Source organism: Dipodomys ordii, unplaced genomic scaffold (genome assembly GCF_000151885.1).
Source record: "Dipodomys ordii isolate 6190 unplaced genomic scaffold, Dord_2.0 Scaffold17, whole genome shotgun sequence".
In the NCBI taxonomy this organism is placed as follows: domain Eukaryota; kingdom Metazoa; phylum Chordata; class Mammalia; order Rodentia; family Heteromyidae; genus Dipodomys; species Dipodomys ordii.
In genome coordinates this window covers 6,926,397-6,953,868 of record NW_012267233.1, presented here as the reverse complement: position 1 = coordinate 6,953,868, position 27,472 = coordinate 6,926,397, and the positions used below count along the sequence as shown (strand labels likewise).

At 35.8% G+C, this 27,472-nt stretch overlaps 1 protein-coding gene and 1 pseudogene across 2 annotated transcripts in view; one reads left to right on the top strand and one right to left on the bottom strand.

Moving 5' to 3' along the window:
- Positions 1-27,472, top strand: part of Zfpm2 (zinc finger protein, FOG family member 2) — a 447,501-nt gene that overhangs the window by 384,026 nt on the left and 36,003 nt on the right. The window lies entirely within an intron of this gene.
- LOC105982693 lies at positions 14,004-15,854 on the bottom strand (annotated as a pseudogene).

Genomic DNA, 27,472 nt, shown 5'->3' with positions numbered 1-27,472 from the left:
TGAGAAGCAGCAGTCACTCAGATACATTAAATTCCATTGAATTTTGAACACCAGTTTTAGGGAAAGCACGCTCCCTCCCCCACCTTACTGAGCTGTTCGTTCCTGATGGTTACCTGGCAATCACTATTTGCACTATAGTGGTGCAGGGCCAAAGTTAAAGCTTCTGGCTTATGTTTGTTGTCTTACATTAGAAAGGAAATATGTGAGTTTTTATGCCCAGAAAGCCTACTAAAATAAGGACATTTTGCAACATCTGAGAAACGTAAAAACCACTGAATACTTAGAGGAGCCAAGCAGAATTACAAATTCCTCAGGTTTGCAGAACAGTCTCCTTGGACCACCCACATTGCTCTCTCATAAAACCTCTGGCTTTCACAACTCCAGGTCATATGACATATTTTTGCTTCCATAGGATCATGCTTAAAGTCCTTTAAAAAAATATTCTATTCAAATAAATGCAAAAAAAAAACTAGTTAACTCTTTTTGTAAAATCTAGAACCTCAGTAACAATGACACAGATTCTTCCATTCCCTAGAGATAGACTTGCAATTTTCACTTAATTGTATAATGTATTGGAACTTGCAAGTAGTTTTATACATATTTATAAGGAAATCATATTTTAAACAAAATTCTGTACATATTTATATTATCAAGAAATATCAATATATTTATGGAAACAGTAAGTGTGTTATGGATAGATAAAGCAGGTTCAGATGCAGAGAAATCATGTTGTAGTGGTGTTTGCAGAGAATATTCTGATGACAGCCAAGTACACAGGAAATGGTTAATTTTCTACCTTTTAGGCTTTGCAAATGCTTAACTCCTAGCTACCTAGATTTTTACCATCCAAACTGTTCAAAGGCTGGTAGGTAAGATCAGAGACTTTATACTCAAGAGAAATTGTTCCATAATATCTACTTTCCATGTCTGTATTCAGGCAAAGCATGTTAAATTTTGTGAATCATTGGAAATCTATTAGTTACTTTTTACATTATTAGGGTTTCTGTGGATATTTTGTTACATCCTCTGTAAGGTCTAAGTAGATCTCTACATCAAGTGTCTTAAAAATATCTACATGTAGGAAGATAGTCTTCAGGATTTATAGTATACCCCTGACTGAAATAAAAAGTAGATATGCAATATTCGACTTACTAGCAATATTTGATAAAAATACAAAAAATATGAAGGAACTTATACAATTGCTTTTTTCTTTCCTTCTTTCTTTCTGTTTGTTGGTTGTAGGGCTTGAACTCAGGGCCTGGGAGCTATTCCTTAGTCTTTTTGTGCTCAAGGCTAGCACTCTACCATTTGAGCCACAGTGCCATTTCCAGTTTTTGAGTGGTTAATAGGGGATAAGAGTCTCACAGGGACTTTTCTGCCTGTTCTGGCTTCAAACTGTGATCCCCAGGTCTCACCCTCCTGAATAGCTAGGATTACAGGTATGAGCCACTGGCGCCTGGTTGCTACAATTTCTTTTCAACAACTTTAAATACATGATCATTTTTCAAAAGCAAAGCTTTTGAAAGTGCTTTTCGGGGTTTTTCTAAGTGAGTAGAGTTGTTTATTGTACATTTAAATTTTTTGAAGTTTCAAAATCTGATTGTGTTTATAAAACAACTCGAATTTTATACTTTTTTATTTCAAAAACCACGTCTTCAATATAAGCCATTTTCAAATATCCTTTTTAGAATATATAACAAGGCTTTCTAGAAATATAAAATGCTAGCTAGATTTAGGCTTTTAATTAATAAATAATAGTTTAGGGATTTTTTAAAAAAACTATTCATGTAGTTTCATAGTAATTTGTAAGATGAAGAGAAACATTTTAAGGTGATTTGGTGATGACTTTATCATAAATACACACTTTGAGTCATTCTTAAGTCATCCAAACTCTATTATGGGTAGAAATGTGAATTTTAAGCAATGTTGGCAAGAAGCAAGCAATTTGCTGTTCTATATATTCCATGACTCCAAATTGTATTTCCTTAGCTACGTCTATCCAGTAGATCGACTAGCAACAGACAGCAAACTGTGTTAAGCCTTCTCAAGGCTAATTCTCAAGAGAACCTACAAGGAAAGCAAAGTAGTTTCTTCCTTATCTCCTTTTCAAAAGCGTAACATCTCTGTAAACTCCTGGAAAGATGATTATTCCAGGGAATTTCTTGGCTAGTAGCAAGAATAATGTTGTTTGAGATAAACTGTTAAGAATACAGTGCTGCTTTGATTTACTCTTTATTGAGATATTATTTTTCTATTTAAACATCTACCTGCTTTAAGTATTTATTTTTCCTGTCACCCAGTAAAATTTGTATTTGCCTAAGATAGTTATGAGTAAGAAGTAGAGGTCAAATTACGTTGCCTTTGACAGAGACTGAAAATAGGACCTTGTAGGTGCAGAGACCATTGAAAGAACATGAGCTGTAATTAGACATCCTTCTATAAAAACTGCTAGAATAGTTCTGCTATTTCGAATTTTTGGAAACATCTGCCAGTTACAATAGTCATCTTCATATAAGTGGCTTTGACCTTGAGTTTCTGGTATACTTCAAGATATTTTAATTTACAAACCCTAATGAACAGTTTATTCAGAAGAAGCCATGTAGTATCCTTCAAAAAAGTAAACATGTAAACACAAATATGTTTTCACTAGTTAACAATACTGGGTAAGCAGTTGTCATTTATTAGTTTCTTTCATTTCTTCCAAACTGTGGAATTAAACATCAAGCATATTAGTAATTGTTTAGACAAATACATGAGTAATATTATCATTTCTATGCAGGGACCCTAGCAGCAGGGCACAAAATTAGTAAACACTTGAAGAATTATTGATGCCTGGGTTATTTATTCATTTTGCCAATAATTGGCTACAAATGAAAATATTATACAAGAATAGTATAATTTATTCAAAAATGTCTTCACTACCTAAATATTTCATTTTGGCTAGCTATCTCACAGCTATAATTCAAATGTTTTGGACACTTGTTCTGTAATTAATATCTCTAATATTTTAATTAACACCAGATGAAATGTCAGGTGCTCTTCACATTGAATAATAAATTATGTAGATACCATTTCATCAACTCATTAATAGTTCACATTCAGTCACTAATTATTCCAAAAAATATTTTTCACATAAAATTTTAAATCATTCAGCTAAAATATATGTGACTTTGACTTTGCATGTAACTTGAAGGAGTTTGTGGCCCATGGAATTTCTGCTGCAACCTTCTTTAGGTTCACCATGATAGATGTGGTGGAAAACTGTAATCTGTATTCTCTAACAATTCTCAGCAAAATTCATCAAGATTTCTCCTCAGAATATCAATACCTTTTATGAGGAAATAATGGCTTACACATCATCATCATCATCATCATCACCATCTGTTGCCCATTGTTGCTATCAAATTATCTTTTATTGAACTATATCTCTGTATTTCATAAGCTGGGGACTCAACCATGTCTTTACCGATGTCATTGAGGATGGCCTGAAGTTGGAAGCCATCAATATGGAAGTGCACAGATGTGCATGTATCTCTTTAGTGAGTCACCAAGGCCTCCCTCATCCTCCAGAATGTTTGAATCCTTCCAGAGCAATTCTTTCACAGATGATGGGTATAACATCTGTCAGACAATGTTGACTACCTCATCAAAATTGTCATTATCACTATGTGTAATAATATAATGTCTTTCTGCTTCTTCTTGTCTTTGACTCCTTGAGGACACTGAAGATCTGTGAAGAAGCAGAAGTTTTTACCTTCTGATGGGTCAACTTCACTGTGATCCTTTATCTTTTTAGTTACTGGAAGTTGTGGCAATGCCAACATCAACATTGTCTGGAGTCAGTCTCAGGGGATCAATCCTGGAGGCCAAGGCAGACTGGCACCTAGTTTTTTTTTAAACCCATGCAATAAAAAAATATGATTTTTTTATCTTGTTGGGGGGTCTAACTTGAGTATGGTAGAAGAATTTGGTGTCAGAGAACTCTAAAAGCTGATCACTGCAGAACCTCACATCTTTGCTCCTCTGGAGTAAAAATCCTATATGTAACATCCAAACGTGCTCTTTTAGAGGGGTAATAGTAGTCATAGTATTCATCTTCACATCTAATTTTGCTGACTTGCTAAAAATAACCTAAATAAATAAATGAAAACAGAAAGCAGCCAAACATAAGTGTATATTGCAGTAGGTGAAAATACAGATTTTTGAAAAAATACTCAAAAATGACAGAAGGTAAGCAACTCATCCTAAAACTTTTTTGATAATAGAATTCCTTAGGTCTTAATCTGAAAGTCGTGTGTTCTTTCTTAAATTCGGCTCAATCAATCTGATAATTTAGTTGGATTTTTAGCTCACATTAGAATAGAAAATGCAATGCTCACTGACTATAGTCACTCTTCAAACAGAAAATGAAGAGCAAACTCTCCCTCTCTCTGTCTCTCTCTGTGTCTCTCTCTGTCTCTCTCTGTCTCTGCCTCTCTCTCTCACACACACACACAAACACACACAATATATAAAATATATCAATGATACCTCCTTAGCAATTAAGGTATCAAGCATACTCAAGTTTGTTTCAAGCCACTTTTTGTTCTTTGACTTCATCATAAAGAAGTAAGTTAGATTTATGCAATGGTCCCACTCAAAAGTGGGATATATATATAGCAAAATGGGAAAATACTTGCCTGGCATACACAAGCCACTGGATTTGAATCTCAGCACTAAAACAGAGAAAGGCAAACAGGAAAACTAAGAGAGGCACAGAGACACCCAGTGAAAGATTGAGAATGGCAAGTAACACTTTTTTCCCTTTAACAGTAACAACTATAGATCAAAAAGCTTAGTAACCATTTAAAACAAGAAAGTAAAATATAGTTGTATTCTTTCTTGCCTTTTTTTTTCCTTTTTTTTTTTTTTTGTCGGTTGTGGAGGCTGAACTCTAGGCCCGAGCACTGTCCCTCAGCTCTTCAGCTCAAGGTTAGTGTTCTACCACTTGAGCCACAGCGCCACTTCTGGCTTTTTCTGTTTATCTGATGCTGAGCAATCGAACCCAGGGCCTCATGCATGCAAGGCAAGCATTCTACCACTGAGTCACCTTCCTAGCCCTTTCTTGCCCATTTTTGATCATCAGTGGGTTAATATTGCTTCACATCAAGCTAACAAGTTTGTATGATATTTTAATGATGTGGATTGTTCTGTTTGTGTATGTTTGCTGTTCCAACTCTTCAGTAACTTACACCAATTACTCTGTTAGGGGAGTGGGTTTATGAATATTCATGCATAGAGCATACAGAAAATATGTTTTTATTGGCAGAACCAAAAGTTCTTGTAATTTATTTCATAGAAATATTCAGTTTGGGTGAGTTTTGAGTTCATTCCTGAAAAAGCTAATTCAGCTGTCTTGTCTATTGATACTCTGATAACTCTTATGAATAGGACAGTAAAGACCATTTGTAACCATAGAGTTTCTTGGTTTATAGCAAATATTCTTTAACAGTTTCTTTCATATCTTCTGAGAAATGTTTCCAAAATGTTGTAAGTTGGTACAACAAAAAATTATAAGAAAGGCATTGCCAATACCAATATTAGATGTTGTGGTTGTTCCTTATAATTTTATGTATTTATAACTTCATATTATTTCTCCTATAAACTCATAGAATCCCAGAAATTATTATAATGGCATTTACGTTGTTTTCACAAGTCCTTAATGCTGACATAGTCAGTCTAATGGTCATAGAGAAAAATAATCTTGAAGACAAGGATACCTACTATCCAAATCTTCTCCTTATTCACTTCTTAATTTCCTTATAGGCTTCACAGATGATCAAGAAGTAGTTCAGAAATAGCTACTATTATATAACACTTAAGTCCATTTGCCTCATATACATCTGTCCTATCAGTAAGGAAATCCTTCAAAAAAACATCATTTGGTTATCCAATTTCTTTTCTTTTATAAAGGTTAACACAACAAATAGGGAGAGAAGAGGTACAAAATGAATTGGTCAATATGAGTATGAGAGATATTAATGTGTTAGTAGTGTTTATTATAATGCAATAGGAAGGATAAAGCAATAAAAAGATGATGGTCAATTATTTTCATAACACAGAAAATACATCCTACAGCCAAATAATGTTGTAAAAATAGTAAAATTAGCTTTGATTATGGGTGTGCAATTTTCCATTTCTAAAACACTAGAGCCTTTCAGCTTTCTAATATATAAATAAAATTCTTTTAGAGTCATTGTAAAGAAGAAGCAATTTCCCTCTATTGCAGAGCATAGGAATATAGTTAAAAGGTAAATTACTGCTCGATTTTATTTATTAATTTAATAAACATTTCCTGCATGCTTGCTATGTGCAGGTTATTGTACTAGGTCCCAAATGCTGCAGTGAGCTTGTTTCCCTTGGGATTTCTTAGTCCAGAAAGAGAAGGATAGTAAGCAAATAAATATACAAAATGTAAATTTGGTAGATGGCAGACAGTGTTATGGAGAAAAAGCAGAAAGAAACTAAAAGACCCATGTGCAATCTAATATGATACTATGAGGAAGATCTTATTTGAGAAGACTTTAGAGGAACTCTAGAGATAAAGAAAATAAGACGCAACCATTTTAAGCAAGAAGAATCTCTGAATGTGTTGGTGTATACTGTATAAAGCAAGACAATCTTGTGTGTCTGGACAGAGCTGCAGTAGTTTAAGAATAGATTCAGTACAACATGGCAAAGGATATAGCTAGCAAGATAAATAGAAAGCCCACAGATTGGGAGATGATCTTCACTAGCTACACAACAAACAAGGGCTTCATATCAAAAATATATTTAGAGTTCAAAGAATTAAACCCCCCCAAAACAAATGCTCAAAGAAATAACCACCCCATTAATAAGTGGGCTAAAGAATTAAAAGAAAGACTTCTCTGGAGAGGAAATAAAAATGGCCAATAGACACATGAAAAAATGCTCAACATCTCTGGCCATAAAAGAAATGCAAATCAAAATTACATTGAGATTCCATCTCACCCCAATTAGAATGGCCATTATCAAGAAAACAAATACTAACAGCTGCTGGTGGGGATATGGCCAAAAGGGAACGCTACTGCTACTACACCATAGGTGGGAAGGTAAGCTGATTCAACCATTATGGAAAGCAGTATGGAGATTCCTCAAAAGAGGAACTCCCCTATGATCCAGATATCCCATTCTTGGGCATTTACCCAAATGATCACAAGCAAGGCCACACTAAAACTACCAACACAACTATGTTCATTGCAGCATTATTTACCATAGCTATGATATGGAACCCACCTAGATGCCCCTCAATGCATGAATGAATCAAGAAAATGTGATACACACACACACACACACACACACACACACACTGGCATTTTATGCTTTGATCAGAAAGAATGACATAGCCCCATTCATAAGGAAATGGAATGACTTGGGAAAAATCATATTAAGTGAAGTAAACCAGACCTAAAGAAACATAGGCTCCATATTTTCTCTCATTTGTAATAATTAATATATGTCTAGGATAGTCCTAGCAGAAGATCACAATAGCTAGATGGTTATATATATATGACCATAGAAAACAATGCTAAATGAACTCCAAGGTATGGAAACAAGAGGGTTTTTTTGTTGTTGACTTTGTCGTAATCAATATACTGTATCAAGTTTTTTCTTTTTCTTTTCTTTTCTTTTCTTTTCTCTTTAGTGTATCCCTGGTAGTCGCTGTTTTTGATTCTATATATACAGTTATCTGATTTGGGGAAGTGAAGGGGAATAACAAAATGGTGAAAGAAGGACAAAGGATGACCCAATGCAACAGTGATATTCACAAGACACTATGTTGGAAATGAACTTTACAACTTCGGAGGGGAGGGGAAGGACTGGGGAGGGAAAGATAGTGGAGAAAAATGAAGGAGTGGGTAACAATATTTGACAAGGCATGTACTCATTAACTTACTTAGGTAACTGTAACTCCTCTGCATGACACCTTTACAACAAAATAAAATATAATTCAAAAAAATAAAAAAGAATAGGATGCTCAGTTTTGAAATCATAAATGAGAAGATCATGATTTTTGGCAATAAAGAAACTAGATTGTAAGTAGTTATACCCTCTCTGAAGAGAGTAAAGGCAGTGGATGAGAAGAGGCCAAAGCTAAATTTTCAAGAAATGGAATCAAATGACCTAGAAGTCTTTAACCCACACAAGCAGCCACAGCACACAGAAACTATGGCTGCTTTTGAGATTCAAAACAGATCACAATTCTAAACAGATTTAATTCTGAGTCTGCAATGCAGAGTAGAGAAAAACAATTCCACCTTCAAGTCAATGGGATATTAAGTTCCTAGTGCTGAAAATCCTATGAATTCCCAGGCAGTGAGGAGAGAGAAGGAAGGCAAAAGGGAATGTTCATAGTAGAGCTGGATTTTGCTTATCACTTGCCTTGAGAACCAGTTTAGAACTGGCAAAGAACAGGATATGCAGTTTCCATCAGAACTGTGTGAGGTTTCAACTACAGGGGTGAGGGTCACAGCTCTAGGCTTCTAGAAATTTCAGAATTTATTTTTAAAAATACATTTCTTTTTTTTTTTTTTTTTGTCGGTCGTGGGACTTGAACTCTGGGCCTGAGCGCTGTCCCTCAGCTCTTCAACTCAAGGCGAGCGCTCTACCACTTGAGCTACAGCGCCACTTCCGGTTTTCTGGTGGTTTATTAGGTCTCTCCTGCCCGGGCTGGCTTTGAACCGCGATCCTCAGATCTCATCCTCCTGAGTAGCTAGGATTACAGGCGTGAGCCACCAGCGTAAAAATACATTTCTAAAAAGACAGAAGTCATAAGATTAGGTCTTACTCATCAGAGTTATAATGGTGATCCTACAAGTGTTGCTGAGGAATTGGATAGGACTAGCAAGTATCTTGGAGGATCCTTGTACCTTAACTCCACACATCTCTAGGGTTGTCCTGACTTCCTTTGCCAAATGGTGAATTTCTCCTTTAAAACCCATACCATATATGTTTACCAGGACTTTTTTATTTTATGGAAATAAATACAATAGAGCTTGATCTATGTCACCCCTATCAACACTTTCATACATCTTTCCCCTACCTACTCTTCCTTCACTCTTCTTAATTTTGTAGGATATGCATTGGATCCTTGAATGCACTCTCATCCTCTTCTCTTCATAAGTCTACCCCTTTCCCCTTGACTCTACCCCACCCCTTTCAAGTACCTGCTTCCTGGTATTTTATTTTGCTGAGTTTTGACTTTGCCTTTCTAAGGAATTACACTCTTTGAGCCATCTCTTGAATCTATCCTATTGTAGTTAATACATTTGTATTACACTTGCACATTGCCCAATGTATTTACTTAGATGCCTCTCAATGAGCAAATGAATTAAGAAAATGTAGTATATATATACACAATGGAATGTTACTCATCCATTAGAAAGAATGATATTGTACCATTTGTAAAGAAATGGAAAGACCTGGAAAAAATATTTAAGCCAAGTCAGGCACAGAGAGACAAAGGATGCATTTGTTCTATCAACTCTTTGCTGCAAAGATGCTCACAACAAATATTCCCCCTTTCTTACACTGACCTTTTTTCAGCATGTATATTTAATGCTCATGGTCTTTCTACAAGAGCACATTTTCTTCCATCTCCCAAGATTCACAATTGACAGTTTTCCCTTATCGTATTATATTTAATTCAAAATGCATTTTGTCTTAGGGGAAGCTTTAAAAAAATTACAATCTCAATTATTGCTGAAAGAACATGTGGGCCTTCTTGTCCTGGATAAGCAGGATATCTCTTGCCTTTAATTATATATATATATATATATATATATATATATATATATATATATATTTGACCTATTGGTGTTGCTGTCTGATCCACACTGAGGATGGGATGGAGATCCAAACTTAGGACAAACTCATATTCTCATTGAAGTTATCGTTATTCTGAAAGGCAGATGTTGAGGAACACATAAGCATACATTTTAAATAGTACACCATATGAGAAAGATCGACTCTTTACTGGCATGTATCCAGATAAATATACTTAGACTGGGTGTTAGATAGTCCCTGTGTTTTTGTGTTCGTGTAGGAGAATTGAGAATGGATATGGAAATTGTTCTTAAAGAAGTACTACCTGCATGGTCTAAATTTGCAGGATGAACGTATTTGGGAATAGTTGAAGATTTTCTTTTCAAGCCAGAGGGAGCAACACTTGCAAAAGGCCAATGGCAGTGAATGTCTGACTGGCAGAGATGAAAACTTTAATGAAGGCTGGTGCTGCTGGTTCATTCCAGAGAAAAGACTTGTAGGCAGCCCGAATGTCACCTTTACCAACTAATAATTATAGCCTTGTGATCTTAGTACTTCGTACGGAATTATTTGTTCCTCTTTGGCAGTTCTTGACATGGTAAATCCAAATTCCCTCAATGATTCTGAGGGAGCCAGGGCTTCTTATATTCATGTTCAGCTTACTTGTCACATCCCCCTCACTTCAGCTCCATGCTTTCCTTTGTTTCAATTAGTTATTTTTCATTGTAAAGGTGATGTACAGAGGGGTTACAGTTACATAAGTAAAAAATAAATACTTTTGAAACATTGTGACCCTTTCCCTCGTTTTCTCTGGCTATCCCTCCCCCGAGACTCCCTCCCTTCCACAAGTAGTAGTGTTCATTTCCAACATAGTGCCTTGTGAGTATCAAGGTTGCATTGGTTCTCCCTTTTTCTTTTGTCTCACCATTTTGTTAGTCCCCTTCCCATCCCCAAATCAGGTAAACTTATATACAATACAAAGGGTTCTAAAACAAAAAACAGTGTGTAAGCCAAAGGAAAAAAGTAACTGCATACGGTACACTAAGGGAAAACCCTCTTGTTTCAATATCTTCTGGTTCATTTTGATTAGCATCATCTATAAGGTCATATGTACATAGCTATTGAGCTATTGTGATCCTCTGCTAGGACTATCTATACAGTTACTTATTATTACAAATGTGATAAACCGATGATGTGGTTTTCAATACAGCCTTACAAGATATAAATCTTAACATGCAGTATTAGTGCATTAACTTTCTGTAGTGTACTCCTATACAGAGATTGTATTTTATCTTCATCTTTCCAGTACCTGTATATTATAACAGCCAATAGTAAATCAGGTCTATCTGGCATTGTCCAATACTATTAGATGAATTAAAAGTTATCTTACTGTTTAATGTCTTAACTATTTTTAGCTCTTTTTACTATATGTGTGTGAAGGACAAGAAATTATTATGGCTGTGTGTGGTAGGTATCTCATGTCCATACTACCAGAAATAGACAGTGGCTTAAGGCTAGCCCTGGCAAAATTGGTTTATTGGTTGAGATGGGAGTCTCAATAAAGCAAGGCATGGTAGCTCTTGCCTCTCATTCCAGCAATACGGAAAGCATAAATAGGATGGCAGTCCAGAACAGCCCATGTTAGTGCAGGCAAAAGTATGTATGAAACCCTACTCAGAAAACAACTAAAGCCAAAAGGACTGGTGGCATGGTTTCATAAGTGCTGGGGAACAAATTACAAAGCTTTGTGCATGTGTGACAAGCATTCCACCATTGAGTGATATCCTTAGCCCTTTGTTTTTGTTTTTCTTTTACTATATATTTATTTTAAAAATACTGTACAGAAGGGTTACAGTTACATGAGTAAGGTAATGAGAACATTTCCAATCAAGCATTGTTACCTCCACCTTTGTTTTTCCCCTACCATCTGGAACCAACCCAGATGCCCCTCAATAGATGAATGAATCAAAAAAATGTGATGTGTGTGTGTGTGTGTGTCTATGTATCACAACCCAACCCGAAGTTGTAAAGTTCATTTTCAACCTAGTGTCTTGTACATCTCATTGTTACAATGGGTCAACCTGCATCCTTATTTCAGCATTTTATTATTTCCCTTCCTCTCCCCAAATTAGAAAAATGTATATACAAGACACAAGGCATGGGAATAATTCAATCCCTTTGTATTTTTGTGGCATGATCTCATTTATAACTCAAGCTGGTCTCAATAGTGTGATCATCTTGCTTCACTTCCTAAAGCTAAAGAGGATAATTCCAAAAAAAGGCTTAATGTTGTACAATTATCAGCAGTTTTTAAATTCATCTCACTTCTGATTTTATGTCCACTTTTGCACAGAAAAAAATAGTAATTCTGTTTACTGAATTGGAAAAATGCCCATTTAACTAACAATGCTATAATTTTCCAAGTGTTGGTGACATTTCCTGAAACTGCCATTTCTTTCCTTTGGAGTCTTTGGGTAAATGGCTGGCCATCGACTTATTAGAAGAAAATGCTTGACACCCAGTCACAAACATCTTGACACCCATCTCTAGTGAATCAGAGATTTTTTTTTTAATTTTGGAGAATGTTACATCTCCTTTCAAGCCAAAGCTAATTCATGTTAAGGGGGTACTATTTACAGGTAGAATGACACTATAAATATCCCCTAGGCAAGGGATATTTGAGAAACACATAATATTGGTATTTGTCATCATTTAATCAGAACTATCAAAATACGAGTGTCCCAAACACTGATCGTTTATCATTTTCCTGTTAGTAGCCTTGCTGCATAAAATAGCAGTGCAATAGCAAATGTTCATTTGAAGTGTGCTTGTTTTATTGGCATGTACATACTGGTCATAATTACTGCTTAGATAAAGGTTTCACAAGGGTTCAGTGGAAGAGTACTTGGTTGTGCAGACTTTGGCATCAAGAAAGAGGAAGTGAGAATAGAACAAGACTGAAGAGAGGAGTGAAAGGGGAGGAGGAGGAGGAAGAAGAAGAGGAAGGGGAGACAAGAAGGGAAGGGAAGAGGAAAGAAAGAAAGGAAGAAAGAAAGAAGGAAGGAAGGAAGGAAGGAAAGAGAGAGAGAAAGAAAAAAAGGAAAAGAAAGAAAGGAGGGAGGGAGGGAGGGGAAAGAAAGAAGAGAAAGAAAGGGGAGAGAAAGAAAGGAAAGAAGCAGAGAAAGAGAAAAAAGAAAGAGAAAGAAGGAAGAAAAAAGAAAAAGTACAAAGTGTGAGAGTATTCTAATGAATGTGCTTGTTTTTTTTTCCTAAAAGCTTTTCTGTGATTTTGATCATTGGGGGCAGTAACTCCTATCCCAAGCTTTCTTCAGCTATAAACATTGAAACTTAAGAAGAGTTGCTCTGTTTCCCTTGGTTAAGGCCTGATACACTATTTAAGTCACCCCAAGGAAAATTGGCTGGATATTGCAAATGCCCCAAATGTTACTCAAAGGATAATTGACCTTTCCTTCTTGAAATAGAACTAGAGGTATTACAGAACAACTAGCAGGTTTTTCAAATAGTGTTGAGTTCAAAACATTTTTTTATTTTTTCTGAAATATCTTGATGCTTGAGTGAACTGTGACATAAGACAAACCTTTAACTAGTAATTAAGGCAAATTTTTTAAGTTTCAGCACATAAAGACATGGAATTGTAATAGTTTTAATAATTAAGGATCCAGAGTAATGCACACATTTTGCAGTACTAATAAAAACTTCCTGTTATCATCTCTATTTTTAAGAATGAAGAAGGCATTTCCTGAATGCACTTTACTGCTTTCCTTGCCAACTCTGTTCAGGCCCAGTATTTGATAATAACATTTCCAAATTGCAAAATAAATAAATAAATAAATAAACCTAAGATTAAACATTTAGCCACGTCCAAATTTCCCCAGTTAACCCAGAGGTCAAGTGCTCTAGCACTTGGCCTGAAAGTTTGGTCCCTTTTCTAAGACCCGAATGTAAAGAATAAAGACAGCATTTTTTCTCCTTCTCTTTTTTAAAGAAGCACATGTAATGTTCTCTGAGTTAAGTTTTACCATTCATAATGAATGCAGTCTCGCCATTCAAATGCGACCATAAGTACACAGAAGATAAGAATTTAATTAAATGTAGATTAAAACCAAACAGGAAAACACACTAGCTGATAATTTTATCCCATCCTCTGGCCATATTTTTTATACTTCCTTCTTGTTCTTCTTTGGGCTATAGCTTATCAACATGCCGATAGTACCATAACTCATTACATCTGATGGTGCAGCGGAAATGTGCAGGCTCTGTGCTTGGATTTCTGAAGCACTTAAAATGCAAAACATGTAAATGTTTCTGTTAAATACACTGATGTGGCAACACTGGTGAAATGGACGTGATTCCGAAGGAATGCTTAGACTGTCTCACAAGATGCATTAGTAGTGCAAAGTAGTAAATGGAATTATCACAGTGCAACCAATTCATGTACTCACAAATAGGTGGCAGGGCCTAATATTTTGTGGTTGAGTGCTTTTAGCAGTTGTAAGTTTAAGTAGCATCCAACTTGCTTAGTTTATTTCAATGTATGTAGAGTTTGGCAAGAGTCCTTTATACCTTTTGGGAGAATGTGTTTTGTATCACAGACCAAAGGTAGCAAAAATATTTATATGTTTGAACAATGCACTCACTGCTCATTAACTTTAGGGAAAATTATCATCTATAATTTAATATTAATTTATTGAAATTGTAAAATGGAAGCAACATCATATCATAATGAAAGTTAGAAGGGTTAAAAACTCAAATATCAAGACATATACATTATTTGTGCTTACTCTGTTGATGTCATTTTTCCCTAAAAGTTAATTATAGTAATTGTAGGAATATTCTTGAAATCTTTCTTTTAATATAATTAATCCCATGGTATGTTTATTGTCCCCTGATAATAATAAAAGGGGTCATCAGAACTGCACATTTTATATCTCAATAACAGGGCTCCTTAAACAACATAAATGTATGTTTTCTTAGATTCCTGGCAAAGAACACTAAAAAAAACCATACAGTGTAACTCCCACTTCACTGATCATTTCTACTTGAAGACACTTTATAGTATAGTAATATTATTGCCTTTTAGCATGATCTGACCCAGTGAGTTCTTGACTTGTTTTAGAAGAAATTTATTCAACGTCATCTTAACACAAGGCTCACACATTCATCAAGACCAATGATTCAGACTTTGATCTGCAACTTCACTTGTTCATGGAGCCACACCTGAATTTGAGATCTATTTTGTAAATATCTGAATATGAGGTTGATGATCTGCACCATCACCTTCTGCACATTTTAGCCCTTGCCACGGTACACTGTGGTAGAAGCTTACAAAGGCCACACCAACCAGCATGCTATCCTAGAAGCTATTCTTTAAATTAAAAAAATATATATATATATTCTTTAACAGTTTGATCATTGTATAAGAAGGTACCAGAGCAAGTACAAATTTAGTATTAAATCTGCAAGACAAACTATTATTACATAAAACCAGGATCTTTAAGAAGTATATGCTGTTGTTGGTGGGTTTTTGTTTTGTTTTATTTTGTTTTGTGGGGTGCTTTGAGGGGGAGATTTTTTTGGCTTATGTTTTTCCTCCAGACATTAAATGGTGAGTGTGTTTGTAAAATGAATGAAAGTAAACTGGTAAGATTAGTGCGTATTGGTTTTCTATTACTTGTTTTCTTCCATTTTCTTGTTTGTGCATCCCTTGGTTCACACTAATGAATAGAATTTTCCAACTAAAAGCTTCCTTTTAAAATAATTAAGGTTTGTAATATCACTTTAAGGTTCTTGATGGTCTGAAGTACTCAAGCGATAATAACACTTCGTCTGCATGAACTGTCACATGACTACTCTGCACACAAACTGATACAATATGATGCTTTGACATTGCTGCAGATTTTTGCCTCTAGCAATAAGTCAAAAGGATCAGCTCCATTTTCAAAGATTCTGCAAACTTCCTCATCTAAAGAAACAATATGCAATGCAGTGAACTTGTATATTCCACCCATTGAATCATCTGGGAAAATGAGACTTGCAGTCTAGGTACCACACTGAATGGACTAAAACTGGCATTACCCACACTATTGAAAACATTTATGTGTATCAGTCAGTACTAGTCACTATAAGCCCTTTATGGTTCATTCCCTTTGGTCTTTTTTCTAATGTAGATTAGTCTTGTTGATCATATTAGGAAAGAGTAAGGCAAAATTACAGAAAATAATACTTTACATAACGTTCAAAAGGGGAAACTCTAATTTGAGAGACTGACTGTACAGCCCTGTCAAAATAAATGAGAAGAGTTTACAAAAGAAACAACAAAAACAAAAATTCCCCAATATGCCATGAGAACAGAGAAAGAGTTATTGAAATCTGAATAACACCCTTTTATCAAGCTTAAATTTGAGGGCAAAAGGAGGAAATGGTTTCCGTGAAACTTGGCATTGCCTCCTCCAGGAGCTTAATCTACTTTAGATTCTTTTTCCAGCCAGACACTCCCACCCACACTCATATCCTGCTCCTGTTCAGTCCCTCCATTCTCTTCATCTTGCCAAATGACCCTTCAGTGGAAACAAATGAAGATTGCTTTTGAAGGTGGGAGACAGAGGGAAGGTGTGGAGAGGAGCGGGGGAGGGAAATAGAAAGGAAATGTAAGATGATGAGACAGAGGAAAGATGTACAAGATTTTTTTTTTCTGAGCCCATGCAATGAACATCAAGGATAGAAAATAAAGATTTCATTTGATGATATTCTGTCAGGACCAAAGCAGGAAGAAAATTGAGACTGATTTAATAATCATACTGAATACCTACTATGGTATGAGATTTTACTTGTTTAAATCTATAAAATTACCTGCACACTATATTATATCTGTACTTACAAATTCAAAAACTACATGTCAGAACTTAGATAACTTACCTACCATCAAAAACTGACAGATTGCCGGGCGCTGGTGGCTCCGCCTGTAATCCTAGCTACTCAGGAGGCTGAGATCTGAGGATCGCGGTTCAAAGCCAGCCCCTGGCAGGAGAGACCTTGAGACTCCTATCTCCAATAAACCACCAGAAAACCGGAAGTGGCGCTGTAGCTCAAGTGGTAGAGCACTCACCTTGAGCTAAAGAGCTGAGGGACAGTGCCCAGGCCCAGAGTTCAAGCCCCACGACCGACAAAAAAAAACAAAAAAACAAAAACAAAAACTGACAGATTTCCAGTGTAGTATGAAAACATATCATTCTCTGTTACCTATCTATGTTTGTCTCTCCAAAAATGTCTCCTTCCCCCAAGAGTACTTTGAGATGAGTATATATTCTTTCTATAATGTAAGAGCTTTTTTATTCAGTTATTTGAAAAAATTCATTACCAACTACTGTAGGCTAAAAGTTCTTTTAAAACTTAGTTGCTAAATAAAATTTCTGATTAAATAACATTCACAGAAAACTGAAGTTAAAATAGTATATTTTAGGGGATTTAAATGTGCATATTTCTTGGTTGTAGGTTGAGAAGTTATTCCTCTCCTTGGTAATTTTATTGGAACATTTGAGAATTTAGAGAACTTACTCTATATATTTGATGTCTGTTTTGGTGGTTGATAAACTTTCAGAGGTTTTCTTAAGACTAAAATGAACAAGAATAACTATTAGTGTTTGTTTGATTCAGAGGGAAAACATTAGCAGACTACAACCAAATTTGCCAAGAGGGAAGCTGGGGAAATACAGCTTAGAAGCAGTATGGACATTTTAAGTGTGAATGTCAGAAATACACCCTGGGTAAAATACACCAAAAGAATTTTCCTGAAAACATGTTTAATTGAACAAAAGTAAAGAGAGCTTTGATTTTCACTACCAGGATGTCTTAGCATTACTGTGTGAGGAAATCGTATTTTTTTCTAAATCTATAACAAACTGAATTATCAATTTAACACATAGATTTTTTAATCTGAGGTAGACTTTATAATCCGATCTAGGAATTTCTTCAGTTTGAGTTCTTCAGAAGTAAATATAAGAAAATGTGAAGATGGAAAATTATGTCTCTGTGGCTGATAACACTGCAAATTTTAAACATTTTATACCAATCTTCAAAAATATACATCCTATTTATTTTTACATTTATGAAGTAAGTTATAGTTATGTGGGAAAACTGTGATGCATTATAGGAGTTTGCCTGGCCAGAAAATAAATAGTATCTCAAATAATGACACAAAATAACGGGTAACAAAGAGAGAAGTTAAAATATTATTAGAATGTTACTGTTAGTGAGTAGTTAGAATTATCTTTGTGGTAGTGGCAAAACTTGAAACCAGATTGGAACTCATGCCTGTTACAACATTAGACAATCACATATTCTTTCTGGGAAAATGAAAATGACAAGTACCACCGTTAATGCTCCAAATATCCATTCTGACCTCAAAACTCATAATATACTACTGTCTGTGAAGTAAGGGAAAGGACTAGAAAACACAGTAGAGTAACTTCATGTTATTTACTGCAAAACATTGTTTATATTGTTTACTAGATGTCCTATTGAGATAACACTTTAAAAATAAAATGGAAATGAGCTTTTCCCCAACTGCTTTTCTTCCTTCCTCATTTTCTTAAGCACAAAGGATTATTTACTTACAAATGATGGAAGCTGTATTTATGTAGCTTTTAAAATGGATGATGCTGTGGTATTTGACCTCAGGTAGATTTGTTGTTTTTTTTTTTTAAAGTTATTCAGCAGAGTATCTCTTAGTTATGTTTGAAGCTTTATTCTTGCTATACTTCTTTATTTAAATGCTTTGCCTTAATGATGAGTGCTCAGAGGGTTCAGAATTATGCAAAGATGAAAATAAAACTAGCATTAGTAGAATCCATATTTCTGAAATACATTCATTATTACATTCTGTAGTTTTCTCCAGATCATTACTTGGTGTGTGGTTCTGCTCATACTTCCAATTTTGTCTAATTCTCCATCACAATTTTTACATTATAACCCACTGAAGATTTTATTTTTTTTCATTTCAGTAACCATTATTTGAATCATAAAAAAATGCATTACTGTATTTATAATGTACTGCTCATGTGACAGTTTTTGAACTTTAATATTCTTTCCTGTAATGCACCGGCTTAGCAGCCTATAAAAGAGACATATTGTTTGTCATGTTTCTTACTCACAACAAATGATGTGATTCTGGGGTTTATGAAATGGTAGTAGTTTTCTAAATTTGTGATTCTTCTGTGTTCCGTCGTCAAGAACAGTTGTACATCTGCTCAGCACAGACTTTCCGAGACTATGAACTTTAATTGAGGAAAAATAATGAGGGTTCAGGGACTACTGATAGGGAGTAGGCTGCCATGCAGGTGCCCTGCTGCCAGATCAATGGATTATTTACTCCTTTGTCATAAACGGAAACAGTTGGTTGTTTGTGGTGATCACATGCATATTTTAAAGCTCATGTACATATTTTCTCATTCCTTGTCAAGGAAAAACATTTAAATACTGCTTAGTTTATGATTTAACATAACTATATAAACTAAGCAAACAGTGTTTGTTCTGTGTTAATAACTAGCCACTCCTGAAGTAAACTTGAGGGGTGATTTTAAGCTCATGCTTAAAATATTACATGTATTTTCACCTTAATATATTACATGTCTTTCCAACCTCAATCTCTTCAGCTCCTCAGTTACAATCATAAATAAACCCTCTATATAAGTTCCTTGATATTGTTCTGCCTCTCTTTCTGGACATTTGAGTCTAGAGATCCTTTTATTCTAAATACATACAGAAAGCTAAAGTGAACGTTGTTGTTAGCTTAGAAATTCATTAGGGCAGCAAAACCATTCGTATAAGTTTTTTAAACCACCTAAGTAGAATTTTCTCATGCTATAATTGCTCTGGGTGGTCAAAGATCAAATTCCTTTTCTGAGTGCATAAAATAAGTGCATTAGGCATTCGGGATAGGCAAGTGATTTCTGAATGTGTTGGGGCCTTCTGACCAGGACCAGGCTGAGAGGTGATGGCCACCAATCGTGGGTCTTTCTCTGACCCTTCCACAAACCAAAAATGCATCTACAGAACACCTGGAGATAGCAGCAATTTCCACCATGACAAGTGACTTCTTGTTGCCTAATGATATGCTGGGGATATAAATCCCAGGTTCCAGAGATCAGTGGTGTAAATGCTAATGGTGGGTTTTATGACATGAAAGTCTGACACTTAGACATTGAAGCCTATTGAAACCACTTATAAAGCCAGGTGTGGTAGCACAGGTCTGTAATCTCAGCACTTAGGAGACAGAAGTAGAGGTGCTGCAAGTTTCAGACCAACTGGCTTACATAGAAAAATTAGTTTATTCATAAGTATAAACTTTGATCTAGGGCAGTATGTTCAGATATCCATACTCTGCTACATCATATAGAGAGGAAATGTTGTCATAGCAAGGAAAATCCTCTGAACAACAAAGACCAGGAATCAAGTCTTTATCTACTCTTCATCCTTTAAGTTGGATATTGTGTCTGAATTTCTTGTTCTACGACCCACCATGATTAGTGGGTCTACTTTCCTAAAGAAAGAACTGTAAATTAAAAGCAGAAAGTAGTTGTGACTGATTTTCTTTCTATTGGTGATGGTAAAGTAGGTTTTCTTTTCCCTTTTTAAGGCAGATGTGTCTGAGGAGTAATTGAGAAAAAAACCAGACATGATTTGTCAGCCCTAACGTGACTGTTGCAAAATTAGCCTGGCTACAGACTTAAGTAGCCATTGTTAGGAGGAATTATATGGTGAAAGAACAGGTCTGCCACAGGACGTTAAGTATGCCCACTCTCCAGAATCCTGAGACAGTCTACATGTGGGAGGTGTGTATGTGTGTGTGTGTGTGTGTGTGTGTGTGTGTGTGTGTGTTGCAGCAATAATTGCTGCACAGCAATGGCAAAAGTGGACACAGGGACTGCTGATAAGGTTTTCAGAAAGCTATTTAGTGACATGCAAATGTGGCAAAATACTAAAAAGCTCTGCTGTTTTGAAAAGCCAACTTGATTTCCTAGGAAATAAAAACCATATTTTTTAAATCTACTTGAAAAACTTCATAAGGATTTGTATTTTGCATCTGAATTTTGAGCCTACAATAAGAAAACTTTATGTCAAAAATTAGCCCTTATGTAAGAAGAAAGGCTCCTGCCAGCTGAAAAAAAAAAAAGAAAACGTCATTTTCAGGACACCTTCTGAGGATTTTTGGTCCTTTTTCCTGTAAAGTTCTATAGAGAATATTTTAATTAGCTTCCACTTGTTACCACTTCATGCATACTGCCCACTCTGACCCGGTGTGTGATCATATAGAATACATTACAAAAGAACTGGTCATTTGAGTGCTTTAATATAGCTTTGTATTAATGTCAGACATCATTTAGACAAGGCATTAAAAGTGTTATTTTAATGACAGAAGACTGTTGGGTAGAAGAGGCTTAATCTTTATAGGAAGAACAATTTCAATTAGCTCTAAAATATTAATTTGTTGGTACCACTATATACTCTAATGTATTTGGCTACAAAACATCTTATGAATAATACATTGCCAGTATCCACTTGTGATGTAACTAATACTGCCTTTAAAAAATTTTTTAAACTACAACTACACAAAAAGGTTTTCTAATTTTACAACCACCATGATTCAGTTAGAATTAAAAGAGAAAAAAAAACTCGATCATGTCTAATGTAGAAGCTTTTTTAAACCTCCCTCCTCCAAGGTAATTTGTAAGGCTATAAATAAAGTATGCAATCTCTAGCTAGTAAGATATTAAATAGGTTTTAAACATGATGTGGCTATCCGTCTTTAAATTTTAAGGGCATTTTTATTTATTTGTTTACATGGTAAGTAGAAGATATTCTTCCTGGAAACAATTTGTCTCACATGGAAGGTGTGAAAATATGAGAATAACAGCAACAACAACAACAAAAAAAAACAACTGCATACCTTAATCCTACTATTGTGTTTTAGGGGAACTAGGAATGCTGCTGTTCCTGCTTTCACTCTCCTCGAATATCTCCCTATAGCCTTATCTTTCCATTGTGCTGGCAGTTTATTGCAACATCTTGGCACTAGTTTTTCATGACTGTGCATGTGGCCCTACCTTAAGGTGAGTAAGAGCCACACAGGTAAAAAGCCTGGCGCCTTCAAAAAGAAATGCTGTTATTCCCTGCAGCTAACCAAAACCCTGTGACTGCTCCCCCACACTTCTCAGAGGCTTCCCACACAGCGTGAAATGTAGGTATCTCTAAATTGCTTAAATACTATACACCAACATGGAGCATTTGTCTTCTGGCTTGGGGAAGTATAGAGCCCCTGTCACATAACAGATGAATAAAAAGCAAACAAACACACAAAAAACCCACAAAACCAAAAAGGAAAAATAAAATAAAATCCACAAACAGCTTGCTGAAAAGCCAAAACCTCTGTTGGACAAGGGTTTCCAGTATCCTGACAAATGTCCCCAAACAATGGTTAAGGACAATGACATTCATAGGGGTTGACCTGAAACACCCACATTCTTAATTCTCCTAGTGCCTCTCATTATCATCCACAGCCTACATCCTCCTTAGCCTTTTAAATTCTCAAATATGTAAAAACTAGATTTATTTTCCTGAGAGTCTTGCACGATGTAAACCCAAGGGGGGCGGGGGTAAGAATGCTGAGTTTGAGAGCAAAAAAGCAGAGCCGCACAAATGCAATTTCTAAACTAGGCGAAGGAGGCTTTTGTAGTAGATTTCATGCAGCAGTTGGCATTGGCAGTATTGCAAAAAGAGATGTATTCTGTTGTGCTCTGTTTGATCAAGTGCTAAACCCGTGTGATCAATAGAGAGACAGATGTCGGGTGCAGATGGCGATGCGGTGATACCTGGGGCAGCGTGGGCCTGCCAGAATGACAGAATGGGAACAGGGAAGAGCAGCAATGCAACAGAATGTGACAAATGAAATTAGGGTTTATACTAGTCGATAATTTACAGCTAATACAAAGTGACAGAATTTTTCAGTACCCAGTATATTTTATTTCCAGTAATGCTACAGCCAATAAAGGCATATTTCATGCAACATAATAAAATGAAAGCTGTGGGGAAATATAGTCCAACCATTTTTTATTACATTACAACTTTTAAAATTGATCCCTGAGAGAATACTAATAGCATGCAAGTCTTGTTAGAGTGACGTCTAAAGGCATTTAATCTGCAAATTTATAGAAGCTCTATCACTTCCTCTCATTGCGTATTACACTTACAAGCTGAAGACAGATAACTCTGCAGTGACCAAAGTGAATTCACTTTGCTTTAAGGGATCTATTATTAAAGACTCATTCAATTTGTTTATAAAATTACAAAAAAAGCAACTAATTTCAACTTGTTAAATAAACATTCTAATTTCCCTTATTAATAGGAATGTTTAAGCAGTCACCTGTGTAATTAAAAATGGAAATCTAAGCACATGTTTAAAAAAAAAAAACCTTCCTTCTCATCCAAGACAAAAGCCAGAGTTAATATATTGGAATGTATTTAATGGCTATAATTCCATTGATAACTCTTTTAAAGTGTAGTTATCCCTTTTATCTCCTTTGATATTTCTCCTCTTTTTCTAGGATCTTATTGTTTTGATGCTATCTTGTGTGTGAAGAAAAAAAAAAAGAATAGCTTTCAGGAGCTGTAGTTCAGCCTCAGACTTGTATACCCTCCTACTTCCCCATTTTTCATACATGCATTGAGCAAGAGGATTTTCATTACTCTCCAAGAGATTTCATAGCATATACAAATAAAACTATAAAGATGCATGCTTGTCACACATCTCATCCAAGTCATTTTGACATGTGTAGGAGTTTATTTACACAGACAAAGCTTGAAAAATAAAGATGAATCCCCAGGACTGTGGCACTGACGAATGCATATTAACAATATTAGTAGGAAGTAATTCATACTTTTGGCAAATTTCCCTAAGCTTCTATAGTGTGAACAGGGGAAAAGACCCAAAGCATAGTCTTCAATGGATATAGTCACGACCTTCTTTCTTCTGATGTGAAAGGATCAACCATAGCTTTAGTGGCACCAGTCAAAATCATGATGTCTACAACAGTTCTGAAAATCCCACAGTCAGTGATTGATTACTTTGATAACTAGGCCAAATTATGCCTGCAGCATAACTCACGCCTCAAGCTACTCTAAACTTAAAGAGAAAACTTTTCTACAGATGAACTCTAGGTTCTAAAATTAACATGCATACCAGCTAAATGGCACATTACATGAAGATGATGTACACTTGAATATACATTACACGTGAAGGCCTTATATTTAACTTATTCATAGGATCATTCACAATAACATCAAAAACTTTCTTGAGATATTAATGACTTTGATATTAACTAAAGATATTAACTAGACCTTGAATAGGAGACAAGTTGCAACGAGCATTCCTGAGTTCCCCTCACAGATATGTGGGTTGTTACAGAGGATTAAGGAGCTAGTAAGGCTGAAGTGTCCTCAAGTAACTGGTGGGCTAAGATATGAATGAGTCATTCATGTCGGAATACATCCACAGCCAGACCCAGAATCATTATAGGAAACTCACGCCTGACAGGAAACAGCTCCCTGGCCTATGTTAACAAGAATTTCTTTATTTGGGTCATGGCATTCCCTTCCAAAGACATTTTTTAATATGCCATTTCAGAGAAGCAAGTTAGAGTTTAGCAAGGTTATAAGGTATTTACTAGATTCTTACCTCTATGTAACTCATTTCACGCATAAAAAGGAGTAAACTTGGGCTCATAGAAAACTATTTCACTGACAAGCTCTGAAGGCTCACCTGAAGTTGTCTAATAGCGACAGTATTTATTAGCATGACACCGTGACTTTCTACCATCTGTCAAATTCAGTCCCTGCGTCACCTGAAAGGAACCAGATTATTAGCCTTCTAATTTTAGAGATGAAGAAAAATGAGTTCAAGAGAAATTAGATAATTTTTTTTCACATTCACAGATCACGGGTTTTATACAGGGAAAGAACCCAGGTCTCTTGGCTTTGCCATTATGATCAAAGATAAACAAAATGCTAGCCGACCTGGATTCTTACTAAGGCAAGATTCCTGTCTACCACATCAGCCTCATTCTTCACCAGCCAGCTCCAATCCCACCTCCTCTCCACAAGCTACCTACCACTATAGGCATAAAGATTTTTCTACTTCTCTACTAGCAAGTGATATGCTATGATTCATCTTGACACACAGTTTGCCTCTTTATAACACAGTTTAGGGTGAGGGTGTTACCCAACTGAATAGGAAGTTCTTAGATTGGAGGAACTCAACATTATTAATACCATGAACTCCAATCCTAGAAGACATGAAAAAATGATGTATGTATTCATGCTTGGAGAAATTCCATCATGGATTCTTTTCCTTGACTGTGACTCTCTTGCCTTCCATACTTTGCTTACTGGCTGCCTCCTTAATATTCTTGAACATTTTAGGGACTAATGGTATGTCTTTATTTAGCTCCTATTTGCTCTGGCCTACATGTAGTAGACATTCTGAGTGGCTTTCAAGACATAATTGTGAGCCAAACAGATGAGACTTGCTTTCCTACAATCCTCCAGACTGAACTGGAGGCTTTCAGCAATTCACCATGGGGTTTAGAAGCCCATCTAGAGTTAGTTAAGAGAGTGCAGTAATGGCAAATCACCCATGGTGAAGATTTTCCTAGTGGATAAGAATGACCTGCAATATAGGGAGAATACTGTTCATGTACAAGGAATAGCATATACATAGCCCTAGAACAGAAGGGGCACTGCCAGTGTGCATGGAACAGCTAGAAGAAATGATACGTGTGTGCAAAAGAAGGTAGTAATGAGTTAGGGTCCAGGTAGGTCTTTATGAAATAGATTTTAAAGAAAAAGAAATGAAAACCAAGTCAGAGCTCTGTGCCCTGTCACTACCAAGCCTTTCCTTTGAGCAACACTGCAATTAAAACTATTTCAATGGTTGTACCCATATCTGAAGCCTAACTCTTGCAGTTTCCTACAATTACTTAGTCATTAACTATGACTAACATAGAAAATAAAAGCAAATATAACTCATATGTTTTTGCTCTCTCTAAAGACTTTGGGTCCACAAAAGTTATGCAGGAGATGAAATAATAAATAGCAAGTTTAAGATGTAGGATTCTTTTTATTTCACGGTACAGCGTTTGACATGTTTTATTGTTGAATTGATTTAAATTTGTTTTTGCTTTTGTAAAGCCAGTTACTGAGGATTCTTTGGGGACAGTGTTACAAAAAGATAGACTTGAAAAAGAACAAGCAAGCTTAGTTCTGGAAGGTTGTCATCATTTTCAGATAACATTTTCAAATGAGGGATAGATTTCAATTAAAGGCAGAAATAATTGCTGGATTTGGTGTCTCATCCCCACAATCACAGCTACTCAGGAAATAGAGATCTGTGATGGAGGATGGGGAGAAGCACAGGTAAGTCTAGCTCAGGGATAATGTTAATAAGACCCTATCCTCACCAACAATGGGGAGTGGTGGGGTGTGTGTCTGTGATGCCACATTCACAAGAGGAATAGATAGGTGAATCACTGTGACAGGCCAATCATGTTAATAATGTAAGACCTTGGGGAAAAACCAGTTGTTTAAAGATACAGGTGGACCTGTTGCAACAATGAGAAGTACAAGTTGTCATGTCCAAAACGAGCTTTACAACGTTGGTGTGGGGGGGGGGATAAAGGGGGGGAAGGAGAAAGATTGGGATTGGGGGGGAGGGGGGAGGCTGGGAAGGGATGTGAAGGGTAAACAAAAGGAGGAGGCTGCAATGCTTGGTAAGAAATGTATGCATTATCCTGCCCATGTAATTGTAACCCCTCTGTACAGTATCTTCACAAGTAAAATTAAAAAAAAGAAAAAGAAAAAAAATAATGTAAGACCTTATCTGAAAAAAATAATAAAGCAAAAAATGATAGGGGCATGATTCAAGTGGTAGCACACCTGTGTAGCCAATACAAGACACTGAGTTCAAACCTTAGTAATATAAAACAGAAGGAAAAAGTATATATGTATACCCACACATGCACATAGACACAAGGAGTGATATGTATAATACATATCTGAGTCATACTACCTTCCTGTATAATTCCACTCACATTTTTTTGTAATACTGAGGTTTGAACTCAAGACCTCATGCTTGTTCAGCTGGTGTTCTTCCACTTGAGCCAAATATGCAGTCTGGCTTTTTGCTGGTTATTTTGGAGATGAACTCTATCAGCTTTTTTGTCCAGGTTCAACTTACCATTCTTTGGATCTTAGACCCTGAGTAGCTAGGATTATAGGCATGAGCCACTGGCATGTGCTTGAATTTATATAATCCTCACAATAACCCTAAGAAGTAAGAGATGTTATGATGAGGCTCAGGGGGAGGAAACCCACTGCTCAAAATAATAAAGTTAAAGAATTATAATAGAATATAACAATCTGAGTTTTCATGACAACCTTTGAAAAATGCGTTAAACTGAGTGGTAGTGGTTATACTTTTATGAGGGCTATAAACCTTTCAGCTGCCAGTATCTATTGACAGGTTGTGTATGGATTCAGTGGGATGTAGGATTTGGCTAAGGCTATGGCAAAGGAAAAG